Raw genomic sequence first — 24,200 nt, 5'->3', positions numbered from 1 at the left:
CGGGCGCGGCCCGGCGGGCCCGGGCAGCCGACTCCCGGGAGGATGGGGGCAGGATGGGGCGAGCACGCACCGCTGGCTGCCGTGTTCCCATCCGTCCTCCGGAGACTGCCCGTCTGCACTTAGTGTCTCGGGAGGGAGCTCGGGACCTCAGTGCGCGTCTGTCCTTCCTCCAAACGTCATTCTCTTTGTCCACCCGGACTTCTGGTGGCTCTTATGCACGGGCCCGAGGTGACAGGCCCAGAGCCATCCTAACTAGAATGGGTACAGCCCTTGGTTCCGTACCCCCGGCAAGGCCTTGCCCGGTGTTGGCAGCTGGCGTGTCTCCTGTGCGAGCACAGGATCGTTCTCGGTGGGTCCGTCTGCCTGCCAGGGTGGTCCGCAAGTTTCACGGGCGCATCTGCGCATTTGGGGGAACCCGGCTCTGCGGGCCCTGTCACCTGTGTGTCCTCCCTGTGCCTGCAGCTGGCTGGCTTGGTATGGAAGGACAGAAGGTGTGGAAGGTTCTAGGTGTATTGTTTTCACCAGCTGTACGCTCACACACATGACTTGGCTGGAAATACGAAAGGGGCATCTCGAGCTGGGCTTCAGTTGCCGAGGGTGCGGGGGTGAGTGCTGGCCGTCTCAGCACATGGGCACCCACTGTGGGGCAGGGTGGCGTGGAGAGAAAAGGGAGCTCCTGGAAAAACCCCAAGTGCACCCTAGGGCCTAGGGTAGGTGGACGTGTGGGGAGAGACCTGGGTGGTATTCGGCCGGAGCGGGTGGTCTGCGGTTAGCTGTGGGCAGCTGGATTAGAGGTGGAGTTGGAGACCTGGGTTTGAACCAGAACTTGGTGGAGGGTCACCACGGTAGTAGCGTGTTCCCTGCGCCTGTCCCCCTGGGACTCAGTTGCTTCGTGTGCAAAATGGGACTAATGACTGCTGTCCTGCCCACCCCGGGAGGTGTCTGGGGGCTCAAGGTAGCTAAGCAAAGTGCTTTGACAGCGGGGAGGCTCCAGGGACAAAGGGTGAACGCCAGGCCCACGGGCGCGCCGATCGGGCTTTGGGGAATGCCTCGGGGGCCAGGTTTGTGGGCTGCAGCAGGAGCTGTCTTCACGCCGCTCCCTAGAATATTCCAGAGATAGGAGTGTCTGCCCGGTGCCAGGCCTCAATCTCTTGGAGTGTGAGGTATTCGCAGGCCTGCCTGGTGCTGTCCCTTTGGTGTGGATGCTTCCACAGCACAAGAGGACAGCCGGCTTGGCAGGTCTTCAAATCATAGCCCTGGAGCAGCTCAGCTGTGCAGAGACCCTCCTCCAGGTGGGCTGGGACCTTCACACCCACCGGCTGGCTTTTCTCTGCTTATCACCACCACCAGAAGCAGTCAGGCCACAGTTCAGGCCAGGGAGATGGCAGAGGAGGGAGCTCTCTGTCCCTGATCACCAGCCTCAGGGTTCCATCTTCTGGTCACAGGGCATCCTCTAGAACCAACGCTGTACCTGCCGAGGAGGGCAGGGAGGGTGTCACGAGTCCTCACAGCCCCAGACACTGGGATGTGGTTGTGGTTTGTCACCCCGGATGTCACCTGTCACCAAGGCTTCTTGGCCCGTAGTAGCTGCTTAGTAAAGAAGCCCTGGAAACCGGGTTCAGTGCAGCTCGGCTTCCTACCCGCTGTGTGACCTGGGGAAAGCCCCTTGACCTCTCTGGGTCTGTTTCCTCGTTGGTCAAAATCAGCATCTTTCCAGATTATAGTTCTGGTCTCAGCTCACATTTCACGCCCTCAGAGAGGAGGTGACCCTCTATCCAAAGTGGCCGCCTCCCGGCCTCAGTCACATTGCCCTGATCTGTCTCCTTCCTAGCAGTCTCCGCACCATCTGAACCGCTCTCAGCTGCATCCAGCCACACTGAGAGCTTTGCCAAGGAGGGACCTCCTGTTACCTGCTGGCTCACCGCACCTGGAACCTAGTAGGTGCTCCGGAGAAGCTGTGTCACTGAGTGAGTAACTCAATAAGGGAGATGGATGCGCGTCTTTCACATTGTGCTCCTGGGAGCTTGTGAGGGGGGAGTGGGCCCATAGGCAGGGCCCTGGGCTCTGCACACCCCAGCTCGGGACTGATGTGAGTTAGAGGCTGGCTTCCATATAGGACTTCCCTTGAAGAAAGGGCCCTCCCATTAAAATAAAACTAGAAAACCATTGCATCCGAAGATGATGGGGCCTTTTCAACTCCAAGTTGAAATAACAGTACTGGGTCGGGGAGTAACGCACACTCAGCCCTCGGGGATGACCAGAGGCTGTGGTTCAGACACGCAGAGCTGTCATCCCGTCAACCATCACTGCTTGGCCATGGAATTCATGATATGGTTGCTTTTTTGCAACTGGTTTAATTTCCTGAGCTTTGGGTCAAGATTAACGTGAAGAGGATTCTGCATCAAGGGGTATGCGGGGTTCTGGACTAGAAGGAAGCCGTGGACATCACAGAGTGGATAGGAGACACGCTGATACTGGAGAGCTGCCTGTGCGGGGTTCCCGTCTGCCATCATCCTCCCTTGGGTGTGTCCCAGGCAGACTGCCCAGATGCACGTGTCTCTCCCCAGTAGTTTGCTCAGCCTGGTTTTTCTCAAGTAGTTGGTAATGGAGGACGCCCTTCTCTCTGAGTGACTCCTGAGCCTGGAGAGCCAGGTGGATGGCATGCCATGCCCTATATTGAAGCAGCCACGGAAAACATCCCTCCTTTGTCGCTTCTTGTCAATTCATTTGTGAATGGCGGGGTGACTCCCCTGCCCGGCGCTGTGCCCAGGTTTGGGGCACAGGATATAGTTCATCCCCACCTTTGCTAAACCCCAAGGGCTGGGCGTCAGTAGTTCACCCAAGGACGGGGAAGGAGGTTGAGTTGTTTGTGGGGTTGTTTTAGGTGGCTGGTTGAGGAGAGAGACAGGGGAGAAGTGGACAGAGGGACTGAGTGCAGGTCACAGCCCTCTGCTAATTCCTCTGAAGGTTGACCTTGCTTCTTGTACGCATCCCTGCTGGGATGACGCTTGTGTGTTCCTGGGTCCAGAAGCTTTAACCTTCCAAGACGGCACAGGCAGAGGGCAGAGCCAATAGAGGTGGTGGAGGGGGAAGAGGGGTTCGGGGTGGGGGGGGGTCAATATTCTCACGTTCCCTGTGTGCCACAGGCCTGAGAATAATAAAGACCCAGCCCTGACCTCTGAGCATCCAGTTGTGAAGGAGATGAAACTTACTCCCCAGAGGAGAGGCAAGAACAGCTGAGTGCAGACTGCAGCGGGTGTGGGGGGTGGGGGTCTCACCCAGGCCACAGCTGGAGCTCAGAGAAGGGTCGGGAAAGTGCCAGGGGGCAGAGAGCCCGGGGCTGTCAGCTGTCCAGCCTGGAATCTGGACTCTGCCTTCTCCTGAGCGCCTTCCGTGATCTTTCCTGCTCTGTAAGCGGAGGAGACGGTCTCTAGGTCATAGCCTGGCTTCAGGTCCCCGAGGCTTCCCCCCACAGGCCAGCCCCGTCCCTTACCTCCTCTGGGTGCCCTTCCAACTGGGCCATTCCCCTCCCCACCTGGCTGTGAGAGGAGCTGGCTGTATTCCAGAACTTCTCCCATCCGTGCTCACTGCCCCCCTCCTCGGGGGCCATGCACATGGCCCTTCTTAAAGGCTTAAGGAGCTTTGCTGTCAAATACCAAGAATTCAAGACTTGAGGATGTTACAGAGGTTGAGGAAACGTTACGGGAAGTTGCTTGGCTGGGTCCCCGATCTGCTGAGATCGCAAGTAGGGTACTCAGACCCTCTCCAGTGGTAATGTGTGTTGGCGGGGGGAGGTAACCCAAAGTGGTTCTCACCTTGTCCTGACCTATGGATTCTTCCTCTTGTTTTTAAACACGGACCCCATGTTTTGAAAGTTTTTTATCAGCCAAATTTCAACATAAATGAAAATTTGTTTCTCCATCTGAAAAAATTATTCAGAGCCACAAAACTGAAAGGGATTCACTCTCCAGTGCCCACCTTTCTGGTTTGTATCATTTCCATTTTTTCAGAATCAGCTTCTGTTATTTACTAACAGATTCTAGTGTGTTTAAAAGGCTCAGAAGAGAAAAAAGACAAAGGACAGGAGTGAGCTGTTTGTGTCAGTTTGCCTGAGGTCTGGAACCGATTGCAAAATTTTAATAAAAAAGCATTACCTATCCTGGTTGACCGTGTAGAGTGGTAGCTGAACTCTGAAGCATTTTTGACAGGTAAAAGCCCAAGTTTCATGAAATATCGTAAAAAGATTTCCCTCTCAGAAGCCCCTTTACTAGACACGTACGAGGGTTCTGACGTTTGGAAAACAATGTCCCATACCCGGGTTTCAGAATGATATACCTCACCCCTACTGGAGGATGGAAATTGACTTTCTTTTCCTGGCAACCAGCACGAAGCTGGGCGAGCAGTAGGGGTTCAGTAAATGTCCACTGGGCGGATATTTCAGAAACACTCCTCAGCCATGCCTAAGTCTGTGCCTGAGAGAGAAATCCCTACGCCCGCGCCCTTAACTCAAAAAGCAGGAAAAAGTGCCTATAGGTCCTAAAATACAAAGCTTTTTCCTTTCTTCCATGGCCTCTTTATTGACTTGTCATGATGTGGTTTTTTTACTTGCTTTTTAATGACATTGTAAGTAAAGAAAAATTAAAATTTTGAATGACTTGCATGAATTTTACATTCGCCTTTATATGTGCAACGCCTGTTTTAAATGTAAATAGATGCGCATTTCACTCATATGCTGAATCACCAAAAGGACACGATTCCCATTTCACAGCTCGCATGTGCACGTGTATTTTGTTCCTACCAGGACAGTAGACACGGGGCACGAAACTAACTCAGGTGTTTTTGTTTCACTTCTTGATACACACACGTTCCATCAACACACACCACCTTTGGCCTAGTGGTAAAGGAGGAACAGAAGGGAAAAGGAAAAGTCTGTCCTTCTTTTCCTCCTGTGTCATCATTTTCAGTGTAAGTGGGTGAGTAATGCAGGAGGTAGCAGAAATCGGGAAAGACAGGCTATCCCAGGATGGCCCTTGGTTGTTGGCATTTCTCAGAATGCACAGCTTTCTGTCGGCTTTGATTCAAGCTCTGGTTCCAGCAGGGAGCCTGGCCTCCCGGGCTGCTCTGTCGTGGATGTGACTCCTTACCTGCACTCTCTCTGAGGCTGTCTGAACCCCGCGCATCAAGGATGCCCTGGGATTCTGTGCTCCTGGGGCATCAGGAACACCAGGTCAAATGCGGCATCAAGGAACAGTGGGTCCATGTACTGTGTGTATCTCCCCAGCTCACATTCATGCCCACCGTCCCATGAGACTTCACTTACAAAACACAAGTTCAAAGATAAATTATTAAGAATTCTGAGATGGGGCTTCCCTGGTGGCACAGTGGTTGGGAGTCTGCCTGCCGATGCAGGGGACGCGGGTTCGTGCCCCGGTCCGGGAGGATCCCACGTGCCGCGGAGCAGCTGGGCCCGTGAGCCATGGCCGCTGGGCCTGCGCGTCCGGAGCCTGTGCTCCGCAATGGGAGAGGCCCGCGTACTGCAAAAATAAAAAAAAAAAGAATTCTGAGATGAAACAGCCGAGCATTAAACCAGGCACGGGGCCCTGTGAGGCTAGACTTGTTTTTGGCCCAGGAAGCCAGCGAGGACCCTCATGTGGGTCACAGTTGTGGACGGTGGCCCAGTTAGGGCAGAACTAATCCTTTAAACAAGTGGGCTGGTTAAGTGCTCTCGGATCCCTGTTTGTGATTTATATCTTTGGAAAATGCTGGAGGCTACCGTTTCCTTTCCAGGCCTCCACCCTCCTGCTTCAAATCATTTACATTTTTTAAAAGTCAGCTTAGGTCATTCACTAACAGGTTCTAGGGGTTTTTAAAGGTTCAGAAGAAAAGAACAAAGGAAAGGAGTAGAGGTGGGTGTTGTCCATTTCGTCTGAGGTCTGGAACAGATTGGAAAGCACAAAGCCTCTAGGAGTTCTGAGGCCCGTTTAGAGACGCTCACCAGCTGCTCCGGTACGATTATTTTTATGCCCAAACCGAGCAGATAGGTTGGGACAGAGGAGGGAGTGGCCTAGTGACCAGGGACCCAGGGCTCTCAGGGTTGGAGAGGAGGGGGAGGGGGAGAAGGGGCCACGTGCAGGTGCCACGTGACTCCACAGTTTGGAGTGGGTTTTGCACACACAGAGGCTTAGGGAAGCCAGGAATTTTATTCCAGAAGAAAGAAACTCCTCTGTCTGTGGGCAGAGAGGGTGAGACAGGAAGTTAGAACTAGGAGCCCTGGGAGAGAATGAAATACTCAGAAAGCAGTTTGCACTTTCTGACAGCTCTGAGCACGTCGCTGAGGGCTTTTAAGTTGCTGGAAACCGAAAGTTCCAAGCAAGTTCTAGGAAGCAGGTACTGGTACCGTGAACTGGAGGAGGGTGGAAGGAAGCCCACCCGCACCCCTTTTTTTTAACATCTTTTTTGGAGTATCTTTGCTTTACAATGGTGTGTTAGTTGCTGCTTTATCACAAAGTGAATCAGCTGTACATATACATATATCCCCATATCCCCTCCCTCTTGCGTCTCCCTCCCTCCCACCCTCCCTATCCCACCCCTCTAGGGGGTCACAAAGCACCGAGCTGATCTCCCTGTGCTATGCGGCTGCTTCCCACTAGCTATCTATTTTACATTTGGTAGTGTATATAAGTCCATGCCACTCTCTCACTTCGTCCCAGCTTACCCTTCCCCCTCCCCATGTCCTCAAGTCCATTCTCTACGTCTGCATCTTTATTCCTGTCCTGCCTCTACCACCCTCCCTCCCTTTTTAATGCAGAAAGGAAAACTGGGCTAGAAGGAAACAGTGATGATAACAAGTAAAAGATTAGCGGGAGAAACCATGTTTGCATCGTACCTTTAGTTCCTTTGAATCGGTCTGCCTTCTACCTTGGTTTTAATTTACTGTATGATTAATGCTGACTGTGAGTTCCTGTTTCCATCATTAGATTTAATAATTGCATAACGGGCTGTTCTCCAGGGCTCTGCAAACTGTTTTTGGATGACCTGCAAGCTGAGGATGATTTTTACCTTTTTTTTTTTTTTTTTTTCTGTACGCGGGCCTCTCACTGTTGTGGCCTCTCCCGTTGCGGAGCACAGACTCCGGACGCGCAGGCTCAGCGGCCATGGCTCACGGGCCCAGCCGCTCCGCGGCATGTGGGATCTTCCCGGACCGGGGCACGAACCCGAGTCCCCTGCATCGGCAGGCGGACTCCCAACCACTGCGCCACCAGGGAAGCCCTGATTTTTATCTTTTTAAAGGGCTGAAACAAACAACAAACAAAGAAGAACATACAGCAGAGGCCAGAGGCCCGCAAAGCCTGAAACATTTGAACTGGTCCCGTGCAAAAAACGGTTTGCTGGGCCATAGCCATCAGCCCCAGGCTGTGATCATGGACAGCTCAGCGCACCCAGGGCTCTGGATGTGGGCACCGCGGCTGGAGGGAAGCTTAGCCTCTGAACCAGGGTCTCTGGGCTGCTCCCCTCTGAGATCCCCACCGAGTTCACCTGGGGTGAAGCCTGGGAATGGGGTTTTTTTACATTCCTTGGCGGGAGGGGTGGGGAGGGTGTCCTAGTGCAGCTAAGGTTGAAAATCACTGCCCTAAGGCAGTAATTCTCAAAGTTAGGTCTTCGACCTGCAGTGTCTGCGGTGTCAACATCCCCCAGCTGGTTAGAAATGCAAAATTCTGGACCTCACCTGACCTGCCCAGTCAGGAACCCCTGGGGGGAGGCGGGGAGCAAACTGTGTTTTAACCAGCCCCCCAGGGGATTCTGATGCGCCTCAAGTTTGAGACCACTGCTCTTCGGCTTGGCCTTTCAAACCTAAACCTTCCTGTTTGCAGGCGAACGTCAGAGATGGTTAGGTGGAGAAGGCAAGACAGGAGGAAGCCAGCAGGAGGGGATAGCAAGGCCTCGAAGGTTATTTCAAGGCTGGACATAACTGTAGTTGTTATTTTATACACAACCAAGGCCCTGGGAGGTGAAATGGTTGCAGGAAGCAGAGCTTGGGACTAGAATAACACTACCACCTACAGCAATCATGTTATCCTTAACAAATACCATAAATAGCGATTTTAGCTTTGGGCTCTATTTTCCATTACTACATATATGATTGTCTTTTAGTACATTAACTTACAGAAGGTGCCCATTTGGTAAATGCAGGGATTTAAGCACACTTCTGAGCTATCTTGAAATCATTTAAATAAACATTATACACGCCTGGGAAGTCAGAAGGCTGTAGTGCTGACCATCACCTCATAACTGAGGGTGAATTCTGTTCTCCCAACCACTCCCTCAAGGGAAGGCAGATCCCCCCAGGATACTTCGCCCCAACTGCTGGCCCTCCAACAATGTAGCCCATGGGGCATTTATAAAAATGTCACAGGGATTAGAACCTGCTGATGTCCTGCTATGTGCCAGGCGCTGTGTGAGGTTTTAACATACATTATCTCCTACCATCATCGCAGGGCTCTTATCCCCATTTTATAGTTGTGAATGTTGAGGCACAGAGAGGTTAAAGACTTTCCCCAAATCCCGCAGCTAACAAACCCGGGGATGTCTGGCCCCAAGGTCGGTGGAAGTGGAGGGGAAGCTTGCCCACAATCAGGCATGATGTGGCATTTCAGTAAATCTAAGCTGGTGGGCCTGTGAACATGTAAAGCAGTTATTCCCAGTTCTCCCAAGCCTTGCCCAGTGTCCTGGGTGTCCTTGGAAGGGTGTGAGTCCACCCAAAGGCTGGGTTGCCGATGTGCCATCTTAGAAAGAATTCAAGGACCAGGAGATAAAGATTCCATCTGGGCTGTCAAAAATGCAGTTGCTCCCCACAGAGCTGGCTGGGTTCTTAAATTCCTCCTTCCTCATTTGGAAAATTAGCAGCTAAATTGATAGGCAGATTTTACATATTACGTACTATCATCGCTATCAGTAGTAACAAGGCATCCTTTTAGAGTTTTCGCGTCTCCAGGGCACTATACGCTCCTTAGCTCCTGCTATCCTGGTGTTGGTGGCCTTGGTTATGACCAGAGGCAGCAAGAGCTCAGAGATCATGACCGTGGGGCAGCGCTGTGAGTCTGCAGCTCCCCACAACCCTCAAACTAGGACTGAGGACCAGAGATACGCGTTTGAGTCCCAGCTCTTACCTGGTGAGAGTGGAGAAATGGCCTCCACCCTCTGGGCCTCCCTGGCCAACACGTGAGGGTGAACTGGTGTCTAAGAAGTCTCTTCTCCACCTTCCAGACCTGGGACATGCAGGCAGCTTTCCAAACCTTGGGAACAATGGGTAGTGATGCTGCTGGTGATGATGTAATTGGTACCCGATTAGGGAGCCGATGTGGGCAATAGCTAGGATGTTCTGATGCCAAGTCCGTTTCTATAACATCCTCCCTCTGGAACTCATGGAACTACAGTTCTTTTTTTGAAAGAATTAGGGTAACAGTGCGGGGGTTGCTGGTTAGTTGCCATGTGAGTACATTATTTCCTTGCCCAGAAAGGTCAAGTATCTCTAAAAAGACAAGTTTCTGTATGCTTGGCTCTCCTGCAGGGGGAAGATTCTAATACTTTCCAAGGTGGGGGGAGGTTTCTAAGTCCATAGAAAATATGTTTTCACAGACCTGGGATGAAGAAACATGGCTTATTTATCATGGAGCTTAGCAGCTTCCAAACTCTCTTTGATAAATTACATCGTCTCCTGGACTTAAGACCTAGCAGATTTACATCCAAGACCCAAAGTGAAAATTGGAGTTTAGAATTGGATGCATGGACGCACTCTCCCGCAGCCTTGCACACACACGCACATAGATACACCATCCGTGTGTCTGGCAGAAAGCAAGTTGAAGCGGGGTCTGGATACCCTGGGACACCTGGTTTCCTCCCCAGCTTGGCCTCTGCTGCATCCTTGGGGCCAACGGGGTCTCTGAGCCTGTGTCTAAGACACAGCCCTTCCCGTAGTTCATAGTTCAGGTCTTATCTGTACCTACCCAAAGAAGGAACCTTAACCTTTTTGTGGAGCAAAGTCATAAACCCCTTTGGGGATGTGCTAAAACCTATGGGACCCCAGCACGTAAATAGTAACATTTTTCCATACAGTTTCAGGGGCCTCCACGTTATAGCTCCTTGGAAGGAATGGTCTTTCAGGCTTACTTCTCAGCCACAGTGTCCTGCTCCAGAGACAAGACAGGCACTGTTTTGAAAGCAAATGAGAAATTGTACCGATCATCTCTGGGAACAGAGATGAGTTATTGTGTCATTTGGGCTTTTTTTTTTTTTTTTTTTAATTTCCCGATGCCTGGAAAGGAGTGTCTGTGCCTTTCTAACTCCCAGGAGCAGGTTGTGAATGTCCGTAAGCCAAAGTCACGTGAACCGTGATATAGGCTTCTACAGGGCCCCTCCTGCCCGCCAGAGCATCCCCCCTGCAGCCTGGCTAGTCCCTTAGAGCCACAAAGCCTTCAGAAACGCCATCGATCATCCCCTCGATGGAGGCACTGCTGCTGCTGGTGTGATGGGGGGAGGGGCAAGCTGCGCTCCACCCACACTTCCTGGCCTTCACGGTCACTCTCTCGGAGGTCCGCACCCTCTTACCCCTGGAGGGCGGAGGGGGAGACTGGCTCAGGTACTTGGGTGACCTACCCAAGGTCCCACAGCTGGTACGGGTGACGTTAATTTTCCCTCCGTGTATGTGAAAGCCCAAACCAAACATCAGAGAACCATGCTGGGGGCGGGGGTAGCACTGTCGTCAGGGCATCCGTGTCCGGGGACTTGGGTCCCCGAGTCAAGCCTGGTGGCAAGTCCTTGTTGAGTCTGAGGGCTGGGACCATTGTTAATGGGCCCCGATTGTTTCCTGCAGCATCTGGACCGGTGGTCCCCAACCTTTTTGGCACCAGGGACTGGTTTCATGGAAGGCAGTTTTTCCATGGCCGGGTGGGGGTCGGGGGGCTGGTGGATGGTTCAGGCGGTGATGCGAGCGGTGGGGAGCGGCAGGTGACGCTTCGCTCGCCCTCCCGCCCGCCGCTCACCTCCTGCTGTGCGGCCCGGTTCCTAACAGGCCACGGCCTCGGGGGGGTTGAGGACCCCTGCCCTAGACTACGAGGAGCGTGTCTTACCCCCTTCCCTGCTCAGTACCCACAACAGAGGAAGTGCACCCTGGTCTCTAAGAACAGCATCACCCCCAGTTCCTCCAGCTCCATTGTGAGCCCCGAATCCAAGCTTGGGAGGCCGACAGGCCCAGGCTGTCCCCCGCTTCTGCCAGGCTCACTGGAGGGCTGTGGGTGAGGGTGGGTTCCCTCCACTCTCAGGGTCATGTTCACCCAGCCCTTCCAACCTTCTATGATTTCTACAAGGCACTAGCACCCGGGTGTCGGCTGGACCACCGATGGGTGGATGGCGGAGTGATGGGAAGACCTGCTTCCGATGCTTCCAGCCTAACCCTGTGCCAGAGGGGCTGGAGCAGAACCGCCTGGCTGGCATCTCTGGCCACCGCCTCCTCTGGGCCTGTGTGTGGTTGGCAGCCTTGTTGCCCAGCCCTGGTCACATGGCCTCAGCCCCCAAGGTCCCGGTGCAGCTTCCAAAGACCCAGCCCAGGCTCAGGCTCCCTGGCTGAGTCCAGGGCCTGGACAGTGTGAGTCAGACGCACTGGGAGCCGCCTCGGGGGGAGAGAAGGGGCCAGTCCTCCTGACCCGGGGCCCCCAGGCCCAAGCCGAGGGCACAGAGCAGAGCAGAGCAGAAGCCTCCTGGCGGAGATGCTCTCACCATCAGCTGGGAGCTGGGCACGAATCAGCGAAGCCTGATGCCACGGCCAAAACTGGAGAGCAGCCCACATAGTGAACCGGCCCGGCAGGACCCAAAGTAGGACGTGCTCCTGGGGTCCCGGCACTAGGAGCCTGGGCAGGACGACCTGCCATGCTGTCTGGGAGACGGGGGAGCAGCACAGGGAGTGGATGAGGGGGTGGATTTGTATTTCAGACTGGCTGGCGTGCCCTCCAGTCTGAAACTAGGGACGCTAAAAGCACTGGCCTCTTTGTCCTGCTGAGAGCTGCTCACCCACTGGCCTTATTATATATCTGTGCAAGTGACCTAAGATGGTGACAGTGGTAAAGTTTATGTTATGTGTATTTTGCCACAATAAAAAAAGAAAGAGAAAAAGTAGGGTGGGGTTGAGGCCAACAGGGACCATCACAAGCTGAACCATCTATCAAGTGAAAGACTTCTCAGATGATCTCGGAGGTCACTTTCAGTTCTAAAAATATCGTCTGGGTCTATGATACAGATTCCTGGGATTTAGACCTCCCCCGCCAGCTCTCCCCTGGCTCATCTGACCATGGACAGTGCAGGGTGGCTATGGAATTAAAGAATAAAGAAGCTCACGCCTGCATGGTCTCAGAGAGCACTAGAGCAGGTTTCTTTGTGGTTCGGGCTTTGGGGGAGTGGGGAGGGGAGACAGTGATCAAGTGAACTTGAATGGGGAAGGGGCTTAACACACCCCTTCTGCCAGAGAAGCTGCAGTTTATCTGTTTTATATGTTGAGGTTCTACCAGAAAATTTACTTAAAAGAATGTCCTGTTAGAACACCAGCGTCCTCATTGTGTAGATAAAGGCACTGCACAGAGAGGGGCAGTGACCTGCCCAAAGTGCTGGTGCATAGCAAGGGACACCCTGAATTAGATCCCCTGGGCCCTGCCCTCCCCCGTCTGCCGATGCCTCTGTAAACACCACACCGTGTCCATTTGCAGACATTCCTAGCATCACTGTCTGCGAATCACGGGAAGGGAGGACAGCCCTCGGCGCCTGTCCCTCGCCTGGGGTCCAGGACACATGCTTTCCCCAACCCAATCCCCCTCGTGCTGAGCACCAGCCTTCCCTGAGGGTCGTGGCCAAGCAGCCCCCCGCCCCTGCACAGGGCCTCACGCGTGTGTCTCCACGTGGGTGATGAAAAGAGCAGCTCTTTCTCGGTGGAAAGCTTAACCATTCATTCAAAAAGATCAGGGAAATTATAATATAGATCCATCTCTGAGTGTGGGAAAAATTATAGACTGTGTTCTTCGCTATAATTAAGCTGGTTTTAGTGGGAGCGGTAAGTACATCTGACAGCAGTGCATTGTTCTTTTTAAAGGTACTTTTGAGACCCAGTGTATCAGAATTAAAACCCTGCGGTCTTAGTTCAGAGCGTTGGTGATTTTCCTTGGTGGGTTTAGGGTCTCACGTCTCATCCTCAGCCTCCGCTGCCCCCCTAGCCTGGTCCACCTGTGCGGGCCGTGGTGGCTGCAGAAGGACTGGGTGAGGACGTGAGGCTTCAGACCTTTGTGGTGAAGAGAAGGGGATCTGGCGATAATTTGATTCAGGGGAACATGGGAGACCTGGGAGAGAGTATGCATAGCGATTTGGTCTAGTTTGGGAATCGTACACCTGAGATTGCATCCTGGCTCTGTGTGTGTCCCATCAAGGAAGAATTTGCGGCCCCTAGAGGTGGACTTGGAACAGAATTTTTTTCTTCTTTTTCAATGGGATGTCATACAGAGAAGAGCGTGACCCCTAGGATACAATTCAGTTAGAGGCAAGGCTGAAGGGGTGTATCAGACACCTGACAGGACAGTGGCTTAAAGAACGAGATGTCTTTTTCTCTCTTGGAACGGTCCAGGGTAGCCAGGCTGTACTGCTCCACGAGGTCCTGCAGGGATCTTCTCTCTCAACCATCCCCAAGTACAGTGTATGGTCCCCAGACCGGCAGAATCAGCTCCCCTGGAAGCTTGCTGGAAAAGCAAATGAGCGGGGTGGGGCCCCGGGGGTGGGCCCAGAAACCTGCGTTTGTAAAAGCCTTCCAGGGGATTCTAATAGACTCTACAGTTCAAGAACCATTGCTCTGAGGGGCTGTCCTTGTCTGTGTGGTTGAAACTGGGTTTCAGGCCCATCTGTGGCCCAGCTCTTGGGAGGGGGGAAGATGGTGGAGATGTGCAGGGGCAATATTTTAAGGCTCAGGCTTGGACGTAGCATCTCTACTCACGTTCCTTCGTCAAAAACTACCACACAGCCAGATACAGCCACTTAGACGGTTGGGAAATGTAGCCACTGGTTCAGTGATCACGAAACCAGCTCCAACTCCATTATAATGGAAGGAGGGGAGGACAGCTTTTGGTCAGACACGAGCCGTCTTGACTACCTGGTGAATCAAACTAAAGTAAGTTTCCATGCACCCCTCCTTCTCTAGAAAAACTAGAAAAGTGTGACTACAGGTCACAGTTTAGTGTGTATGTTTAAAAGGATCCATGGGGTGGGGAGTTGTCAGGTGTACCAGCCCCCGAATGTCTTCCCACCCTCACTGTCCACCCTCACGGGGCTTGGGCAGCCCAACCCTGAGACACCCACCCCACCTGCCCACCCACTCTATATTGTGCTTCCCAGTCCCTGCTTGGCAACTTCCAGTAAAAGTCAGGGTTTCACCCAGCTGGTCCCTTGAGAAGGAGGGCACCCAGGCTTGGCGGGGAAGGATGGGTAGTAAGGAGCCTGGTTTACTGGAAGGGAGAGAGAGAAGGCAGGTAAGCAGCTTGTTAAGTGAGCAGCCGTGCACACCTGCTCGGTCCCAGGGCAGCCGCTCATGGGGACTCTGATGTGTGCGGCTCCCCTGGAAGTTGGGTGAAGCTCTGTCTATGTCTCACCCCCACGTCCCACCCTCTGCTGTGTCCCAGCAGCCTGGGCTCTGGGGACTTCCTGCTGCTACTGTTCGGTGCCTTACAGATCCTGAGCTCGCCCTGAATGGGCCACCTCTGAACCTCCATCCTTGCTGTGCAAGGCTTCTCGGGAGGTGTGTCCATGCTCCGAGGACCAAACTTGGACAGGAAAGTCAACTCTGGACGGAGGCGACTTCTCTCCTCCCCTCTAAGCCTACGGAAAGCTCAGACCTGAGAGGCCCTGACCTTGACGTCCCTGACACCACGACCTGACTTTGCGGTGTGCCAGGGGAGCCTCAGCCTCCTTGTTTATAAAATAGAGGTGATAGCACCGGCTTCGCTGAGCCGTTGAGACAGTTAAAGACCTGGCCCCAGTGAGGGGCCCACCGCTATTCACTGGCCGAAGTTACAGGGGGCTGGGCTTCGGGGACTGCCGGCCAGAATCTGGGCGAGGCGCCAGGGCCGGAGATGGCTCCTCTGTGCTCTCAAACGTTTTGTCTCCATGAGTGGGAAAGCATACGTTTCTGGTGCAGAGCAGAATGACCTGCCTCCCTCAGGTCTGGGGTTTGTTTATTTAATGAGCTACTTTCAGACCCAGCGTGTACACATGCCACCGCCATGCTGAGCCTTCTGTAGGAGGAGGGGGAGGGAGCCAGTGTATTTGTCGGCCCTGAGATCCCACTGGAGCGGCCCTTAGGGGCTGTGGGCTTTCCCAGCCTCAGCTGGAGAGCCATCCCTAAGGGCTGGAGCCAGCACAGGGCGCATGGGGGTCGGAGAAGGGGCTGATGCTCGTTCATTTTCAAAGCCTGTGGTTTCTTCTGAGGTCGGGCTTCTCTAGGGAGCACCTGTATGTCCAGGTGTTTCCCCCCAGTGGAACTGTCCTGGTCCCATTTGTGCCTCATTTGTATTATTTTCAGAAGGGTTTTTCTACTTCGATGTACCATGGACATAGGTCTGTGTTTCTCACCCGGGGCTGGCCTTGAAAGATGAGGGGAAGAAGAGGGTGGCGTGGAGAGGACAGAGAAGGTCCGTGGGTGGCTTGGGCAGGATGTCCCAGGAGGCCTGTTGGGAGGTGCTGAGCCTGTGATGAACCATCCACGCGAAACGTCCTCCACGCTCGCGTGCATCGGGCCGTAGAAAGGATGGTGTAAGTTTTGCTTCTCTCCTTTTCATCACCTCTGACCCAGGTGTCCTGGGGAACTTGTGAGAAATATTTCTATAACTCTTAGAGCGTGCAGCGGCTTTTACATGGCTCTTTGGTGCATATGTTCATCCATTCATTCATTCCTTCCCTATCCCATGACACCCTCAGGTCAGGTGCCGAGGGCCGTGCTTAGGATACAGGCTGAGCTCAGGTCTTAGCAGATGCTGTGGTTAAGGGAAACACCTTCTGCTTCTCAGTAGGGTTGGTGACCCTGAGTGTCGGAGCATGTGGGTTGGAGAAACCTATAGTGTGTGGAGGGGATCGGGGCAGAAAGGGTCAGGGGCTCGAGAAATACTGAATACTGTTGACACCCAATTTAAGATAGCGGTGAAGAGCCAGGACTGAATGAACATCCAAACCGGGATTTTTTTTTTTTTTTTTTTTTTTTTTTTTTTTTTTTGCGGTACGCGGGCCTCTCACTGCTGTGGCCTCTCCCGTTGCGGAGCACAGGCTCCAGACACGCAGGCTCAGCGGGCCAGGCTCACGGGCCCAGCCACTCCGCAGCATGTGGGATCTTCCCGGACCGGGGCACGAACCCGAGTCGCCTGCATCGGCAGGCGGACTCTCAACCACTGCGCCACCAGGGAAGCCCCGGGATATTTTTTTAAGTGAAAAGGCCCCTGCAAATAATCATGCCAAGACAATAGGTGTGAACCGGGGCTGTCCAGAGAAACTGGCATTGGGTGGGCAAAGTGGAGCATATGGGCCCCCTGAGAAGAGTCCACTTTGAAACCAGTCTGCATGACTCTGAATCCCACCCCCTCCTTACTGACAGCCTGGCCCAGGCAGGCTCTATAACCTTTGTCTCCCTTTCCTCATCTGTCACGTGGGGTGCTGCTCATGTCTGCTCATGGGGTTACGAGGAGAATTAAAAGAGGGGACCCTTCCCAAGGGCTTAGGACCATACCTGACATGTGGTACATGATCAATAAGTATTGGCCCTTGTTATTTGTAGGCACATGATCATACACATGGAGCCTCAGGTGATGCAGAAATTACATGACAGCAGTAAATCCTGCAATGGAGTTGCAACTTTACCCATCTCAGTAAGGGAGATAGAGTCATTGCAGTTTTATAGATGAGAAAAACTGAGGCCCAAAGTCACAGAGCAACTTAGGAAACAGAAATGGGACAAGAACCCAGGTCTCTGGATGCCAAGCCCAGTCCTCCTTAAATCCTGCATAGGGGCAGAGGGGTTATGAGAAGGGAGGGAATGGGTAGGGGCGACATCCTTCACTCTCTGGGCTTAATGACCTCATTAGCCCTGCTTTGATGGCAGAGGGCTAGCCATGCTATCCCATGGAGCCCCACCCACAGGCCCCCTAGGCAGCAGCCTTCCCCTGGAGCCCCTTCTCCCACCCCACAGAGGATGTTTCTTTCATAGCATCTTGCCGTGTTGAGAACTGAGATGAGGTGCTTAATGTTCAGCAAAACCCTTTCCTTTTTCCCCCTTCTTTTTTTTCCAGTAGGAATATATGTTTTAACGACATAATTAACAAAACTGGAGAGTATACACTCTTTTCAACACACATGGAACATTCACTGAAAGAAACGATTTTCTGGGCCATAAAGCAATTCTCAACAAATTTCAAAGGGCTGAAGTTATACAGAGCATATTCTCCAGCCACAGTAGAATAAGCCAGAAATCAACAAGAAAAACACAACTAAAACATTCTCCAAATGTTTGAAAAATCAAGCAACATACATATAATCTTGGATCAAAAAAGAAACTGCAGTGAGGATTAGAAAATACTTTGAATAGTGAAAATATGACAAATTAAAATGTGCAGAAAGCAGCCAAAGCAGTACTCAGGGGGAAATACATAGCCTTAAATGCACATATTCACTTTGACAAAGATCATCAAGCTATACGCGTAAGACCTCTGTGCTTTACTATATATTTATTAAACTTCAATATTAAAAATTTAGAAAAATAGGAAATCATCCGATTTAACAAATTCACACTAAAATACAACAAATGAGTGATAACATTCATCTATTTCTACCTTTTAAGAAAAAAGTATAGAAAAAATGATTTTTGCCATACTTTCAAGTGAAATGCCAGTACAAACTGGAAAATTTCAGATGACCAATGTAGGAGAGTTTAGAAGACTTTCAAATGAAACTTAGACCAACCCATGTAGCAGAAGGTTGTACAAAATTTGCATTTTAGGGACACATTTGGGTGAAACAGAACTTAGAAAGGGAGGTATTGATGAATGATAAAAAGAAAGAGAAGACTAGGAAAAATAATGTCCAAATACATGTTTTACAGTTTTATACTTAAACATGGTAAATAGACACCTACATGGTGTCAACTGCACTGTCTCTAGGATAACCCTTGGTAAAGGTCCCCTGCAGCTCTCAGTTGCCTTCTGATGTATAATCTCAAATTGATTTCCCTGTAATTCTATACAGAGCATAATTCTTTATCATTCTTACCTTGCCTTCTTCCACAACTGGTTAGTTGATAGGTTCTCATGATTTTGAGGCTAATCTCAAGATTAGCCTTAGTTAAATATTATTAATATTTGTATCCGCCCTTCTTTTAAAATGACTCTCCTGTCTGAACCAATCTACTTTTTTAAAGTAAGGTCTTGATCTTCTGCAGTTGAATTTTTCCTGGTCACCTGGGGACAAGGTCTCCTGTCATGGCCATCTAAGTGGAGTCCACGAGTAGGCAAGTGGGCTTAGATACAGAGGCTTTGAGACTGTATCCCCAACGATCGGATACATGGCCTCTGGCTGATGTATTCTACAGAGTTACCCACACCTTGTTCTTCATTCAAGGACCTCTTGGGGGTTGGTTGTAATAATGCCTTGACCCTGTCACGGCACTGAGGCTGTAAAAACCAGTACACACGGTTCTTGCAAATTCTTCAGCCCATTTGGTCCTCACAACCAACCTGCAAGGGAGGCAAAGTTGGACCAGCATCAGCTCCATTTCACAGAGGAGGAAGCTGAGGCCCAGAGATCCTGTGACTTGCCCAGGGTCACACTGCTGTAGGTGACAGCTGGTATTCACACCAGGATCTTCTGACCCACTGACTAGAACTGTTTTTGTTTGTTCACTCATTCTTTTCATAAGCACTGGGGAAGCCCTCATTTCATGGGTCACACTGAGATTTTTATAAAAGAACCCAGGAAAAACAGCAGAGGGTGATACTCGCCTACAGGCAGAACGTCCAAAGACTCTGTGTATGCATAAATGTAGAGAGTCAGAAGGCAGCAAAACCACCTGCCTCAGGTTCTGAACACAGCCCTGACTAATTCACTGAATTCACGTTGGCACCTGCAAATGAAGCAAAAAATAGTCCCGTACTTAGGAAAACATGAGTCTCTGGGGATAAAGACTAAGAGTTCTTGGTGCTGAGGGGTTTTTTTATTTTTTATTTTTTTTGCGGTACGCGGGCCTCTCACTGTTGTGGCCTCTCCCGTTGCAGAGCACAGGCTCCGGACGCGCAGGCTCAGCGGCCATGGCTCACGGGCCCAGCCGCTACGTGGCATGTGGGATCTTCCCGGACCGGGGCACGAACCCGCATTCCCTGCATCGGCAGGCGGACTCTCAACCACTGCGCCACCAGGGAAGCCCCTCAAAATCCTTCTGGTGGCCATGGAGACAGAAGGCCAGCTCCCTGTCCTGCCACTAATCTGCAGTGTGACTTTGGCCCCAGTGTGTCACCCCTACCCCACCCCCAGAGCCCGGCTTCCTCAGGGCCGAGCCAGAGATGCTTCCCCTTCAGCTGTCCCATTCAGAGGCCCGAGGAAGCCTCACTTCTCTGACCCCTGCAGAGGGACTCTCCACCCACCAGGAATAGGGTCTCAGGCACGTGGAAATTAAACAGAGGGGCAGGAGGGTAAAGAAGGGGCACACATGCGGGGATTGCAACCAGGGTTCACTTGAAGCCTAAATTCAGTTACAGCTTAAACCACTTCGACTGTTTTTTCCTGTCCACCTCTTTGACCATCACACAGGCCTGGCTTCTTGTTGACCAAGAACCCAGAGGAGGAAAGTGACACTTATTTAACTGAGGGGGAGGGTGGAGCTAGTTTTTCCACAGCAAATATACTGGCTTTGTTTTTATTTTAGAAACACCAAGCTCCCCCCTCCACCCCTGAGTATGGGGCAGTCCGCCCTCAGGGAATGAAGAGGCAGGGCACCCGCAGCCTGAGCTTGTGCTAACCGGAGCAGGCAGAGAATAAGAGGTTGGTGAGAGCCCAGGAGTAGAGAGCGTGTGGGGAGGGGGGAGGGAAAAGTCACACCAAGTGTGGCCAACAGGGCTGACCCCTGGCCCCTGACCAGACTTTCTAGGCTTTTCTGCAGCCGCAGTGTCCAGCCTCTGCTCATGCTGTCCCCCTCTGGCTGAGCAGCCTCCCCATGCAGAAACCCTGCCTGTCCTCAAGGACCAGGTTTAATGCCCCCCACTCCGCCCCCATCGCAATCTGTCAGGATCCACGTGCCACTTCCTCTGGGCCACTGGCAGGGTCTGAAGGTTATATGTGTGCCTGCGCCCCAGCGCCGTGGCTGCTGTCAGCTCCTTAAGGGCGAACTCCAGGGGTTCTAAGTACAGCTCCTGGCACACGGTGGGGACTCGATGCGTGTCTGTTGAATGAGCAAAGGATGCAGCTGGCCCGGGGGCCGACAGAGCCTCGTATCTATACGGTCAGGTCCCAGGCACCCGCCTGCCCTCTGCTGCCCTCCCCCAGCGCCCAGCGTGGTCCACTCTGCTCTGGTCTCTCCCTCTGGCTGAGCCCTGCCCTGCCCACCAGGACTCTGGCACATCCGGCCAGCCGACGGGGTTCTGCCTACGTGTCCCTCATCTTCTCTGCACTTAGAGACTCATCCTCTCTGGGGGAGAGCGGGGTGGCAAGAAGCCGTAGAAGAGACGATGCCCCCCAGGTCTCAGGGCCCATAATTTTACATATCCGGCCTGACGCGGTCCCCAGATCCGTCCTTCACCATCAAGGCATTTGAGGCAGGCTTTCTGAGATGTCCTACAGCACAGGCCCCCAGGCCTGCTGGCTCTCCCTGAATCCCAGCTTTGTTCTGCAGTCAGAGCTTTGGCCTGGAGACCCGGCGCCCTGAGGCTGCATCACCAGGCTGTCCGGGAGATCGTCGTCCTCAACGTGGACTTTGTGTGAGAGGGTGCACCCACCCTGGGGCTCCGCCCCACCCGCTCAGTTATGTCTGTTCAGATGCAAAGGGCAATTACAGGGTGCAGACCATGGACTTGGAGAACACTGACTCGGAGTGTGGTCCCCAGACCAGTGGCAGCATCTGGGAGTCGGGTGACCACCCCCCTACTTCACTCCGGGTGGTCCAGGTTCAGCCCTGAAAGTCCAGCGTTCCGAGCAATCCCTCAGTCCTGGGCAAATCACATAGCTGGTCGTCCTGCCCGGGAGTCTGTTCTCCAGGGTCCCACCCCAGTCCTGATGAATCGGACACCCTGGGCTGAGCTGTCCCTGTCGACCAGCCCTCCAGATTCTGATGCTCCTGAGAACGGCTGCCCCGCCCCACAGATGGGAAAACAGACACCCGGGGGAGGGGAGCTGCTTGCCTGAGCCTGGGAGACAGTGAAGGGACAGAGCCAGGAAGTGTCCAAAGTCAATCAGCCTGTTCACAGCACAGAAAGGTACTAATAAGGACCTAGACAAACTGCTGTGGTCAGTGGGCAAGGTTCCAGATTCAGGGGCGGGCCCAGGAAGGGGCGGGCGGGGGCGGGGGCAGCAGGCCAGTTACAAGGCCAAAGAAGAGACATCCTTGGCTGAAATGGGGCTCATGACACTCCTCAGGGCTCAGGGAAAGTGGTCCTGGAGGGTGATCCGAAGCCCTGGTTCCTCCAGTCCCTTGCTGGGGGAGATGGAGGTGGGGAGCGATAAGGTAGGCTGCCTGCCAGGCCCCATCTGGAACCACTTGGGAGAAACGGGCTCCTCTGCTCCCCCCACCTTCAGCCGGTCCACCCATCCCCAGTCACTAGGCAGGAGGGTTTAGTGGTGGCTGGGAATCTTTCCCAGTGAAATGAACATGCATGTCTCCCTTCTTTACAATGCAAAGACACTTCTCAACCTCAACTAGGCCTTCTAGCTGCTTCCCTCGCCTTCTCATTTGAAAATATCTACCTTGGGTCTCCAGTCCCCGCCCCCCCCCGCCCCAACTCCTGGATTCCTGACCCCAGTCACCCTCCGCTGATGCTGCTCTGGGAAAGGTGAGCCCTGCCACGTCTGTGATTGGCTCTCTCAGCAGCACGTGGTGCTGTGGCCGACCCCGCCCTCGCCTGTTCTCCTCCGCCCACTCCCACGCGCATCCGTCTCCCCAAGGCTGATGAGGTCTTTCCTGCTTCTCCTCCTAGCTGTACACATGGCCTGCCTGTCCATGTCTGTCCCCTGCTCTCCATCCCGCTGCCCCGGGCCTGGTTCAGACCCCCCTGTCCCCTTCTTGGACATCAGCACCAACTGTACCAACTGCTTAACTGGTCCCCAAGCACCCAGTTAGCCCCAGCCCTGTTCTGCCCCTGCCAGGGAACTCTTTCTGAAATGCAGGTCTCATCAAGGGACTGCCTCGCTGCGTGCTTTCCTGTGGTTCTCATCACTTTAGGACATGAGTCCAACTTCTGGGGCTTAGCTGCTCACGAACTGACCCCTACCTACCTGTACACTTCTCACCCCTCCATTTTAAAACCTGCATCAGTTGGCCCCAAAGTGGAGACAGACTATCTACTTAGAATTCCTCTTCCTAATTATTTTCATCTTAAAAAAAAAAGCAAAATTAAGCTTTTTGATTAATTTGATGATGTTTACCATATAGATCTATAATAGTACATGAATAAAATTTATAAATAGATGTACATATTTATGGGATGTGCTCAAAACATTTTAGTGATGGAGTGTAAAGTTAAAAGAGCTTGTGGCCACTGCCCAACATCACCACCCGTCTTACTGCCCCATCCTCAGTGCCCCTGCTCGCGTGCTCTGGCAGACTTTTGTACCCACCACTCCATCTACCACATCAGGGTGAAGTTAGCTATGGGTAATAGAATATTCAACCATGTACCTTAAAGAAGCTACAAGTTTTTTTGTTCTCTCATATAAACTAAGTCTGGAGGTGAGCAGCCCATGGATGGTGCGGCAGCTCCAAAATCACCTGAGATCCAGGCTCTTTGAACTTATTGCTCTACACTTTTCAAATCATGCTTTCCAGCTCATGCCTCAAAATAGCTGCTGGAGCTCCAGCCATTACATCAGCATTCCAACCGACTAGAAGAAGGAAAGGGTGAAGAGAGACTTGCCTCTCCTCACTTTAAGGATATTTCTGATTATTAGAGACAGAGAATGACATTTACTAATGATAAAGAGATGGATCCACCAGGATGATATCACAACTCCAAATCTATATGTACTACATAAAATAGCTGCAAGATATATGCAGCAAAAATGAAGAGTTAACCAACAGTATAGCACAGAGAACTATACTCCATATCTTGTAATAGCCTGTAATGGAAAAGAATCTGAAAAAGAATATATATATAACGGAATCACTTTGCTGTACACCTGAAACTAACACAACATTGTAAATCAACTGTATTTCAATAAAAATTTTTTTAAAAGAAAAAAATGAACAGTTCAAGGATGGATATACAAATTCATGGTCCTAGTGGAAGTCTGATATACTTTTTTCAATAGACAGTAGAACAAGCAGACATGAAATCAGCGAGGATGTAGCTGTGAAAAGTGCAGTTACCAAATTTAACCTCATTGACGCCCATAGAACTCTGCTCCCTACGGTGACAGGATTCACCTTCTCAAACGCACAGGAAACATACACCCAAAACTGATACCTTAAGTTGCATGCACTGCTTCTGCTTCCGTGCCTTTTGCGAGCAGTTAATCCTGGCTGTACCCAGTAGGAAGAGAGGCTGGGAAGTGTCGTCTGCTCCAGGGGGCCAAGTACCCAACTAAAATGGGGGATTCTTGTCCTAATCTAGAGGGGAGAACAGGTATTAAGGAAGTCAGCAACCTCGGTCCTCCTTGCTCCCTCCGCCTGCCAGCTCTGGTCCTGAGAGCACTGCATGGTGGGTAACAGCTTGGGCTGAGTCAGAAGCTCCTTGTTCTGTTCGGGCTTTGCCACGTACTTGCTCTGTGACTTGGACAGCTTATTTAACCTGTTGGAGCTTCAGTTTCCTTATCTTGCAAAAGGAATGGGAATAACCCTACTTCATAGGGCTGTTGGGAAGCTGGAACAATCTCCCTCGCCCGTGTAAAGCACTTAATCCTGGGTTTGGCACATAATAAGTGCTCAGTAAGTTAGCTGCACA

General features: G+C 52.2%; 1 protein-coding gene across 3 annotated transcripts in view; it reads left to right on the top strand.

Annotated features, from left to right (window-relative positions):
• The window catches only part of TSPAN11 (tetraspanin 11), a 64,794-nt gene that overhangs the window by 652 nt on the left and 39,942 nt on the right, over positions 1-24,200 (top strand). The gene's annotated exons all lie outside the window — the stretch shown is intronic.

This window comes from Neophocaena asiaeorientalis, unplaced genomic scaffold (genome assembly GCF_003031525.2).
Source record: "Neophocaena asiaeorientalis asiaeorientalis breed wild unplaced genomic scaffold, Neophocaena_asiaeorientalis_V1.1 scaffold150, whole genome shotgun sequence".
In the NCBI taxonomy this organism is placed as follows: Eukaryota; Metazoa; Chordata; class Mammalia; order Artiodactyla; family Phocoenidae; genus Neophocaena; species Neophocaena asiaeorientalis.
The sequence above is the reverse complement of the archived record's forward strand: the minus strand, read 5'-3'. Positions and strand labels throughout refer to the sequence as shown.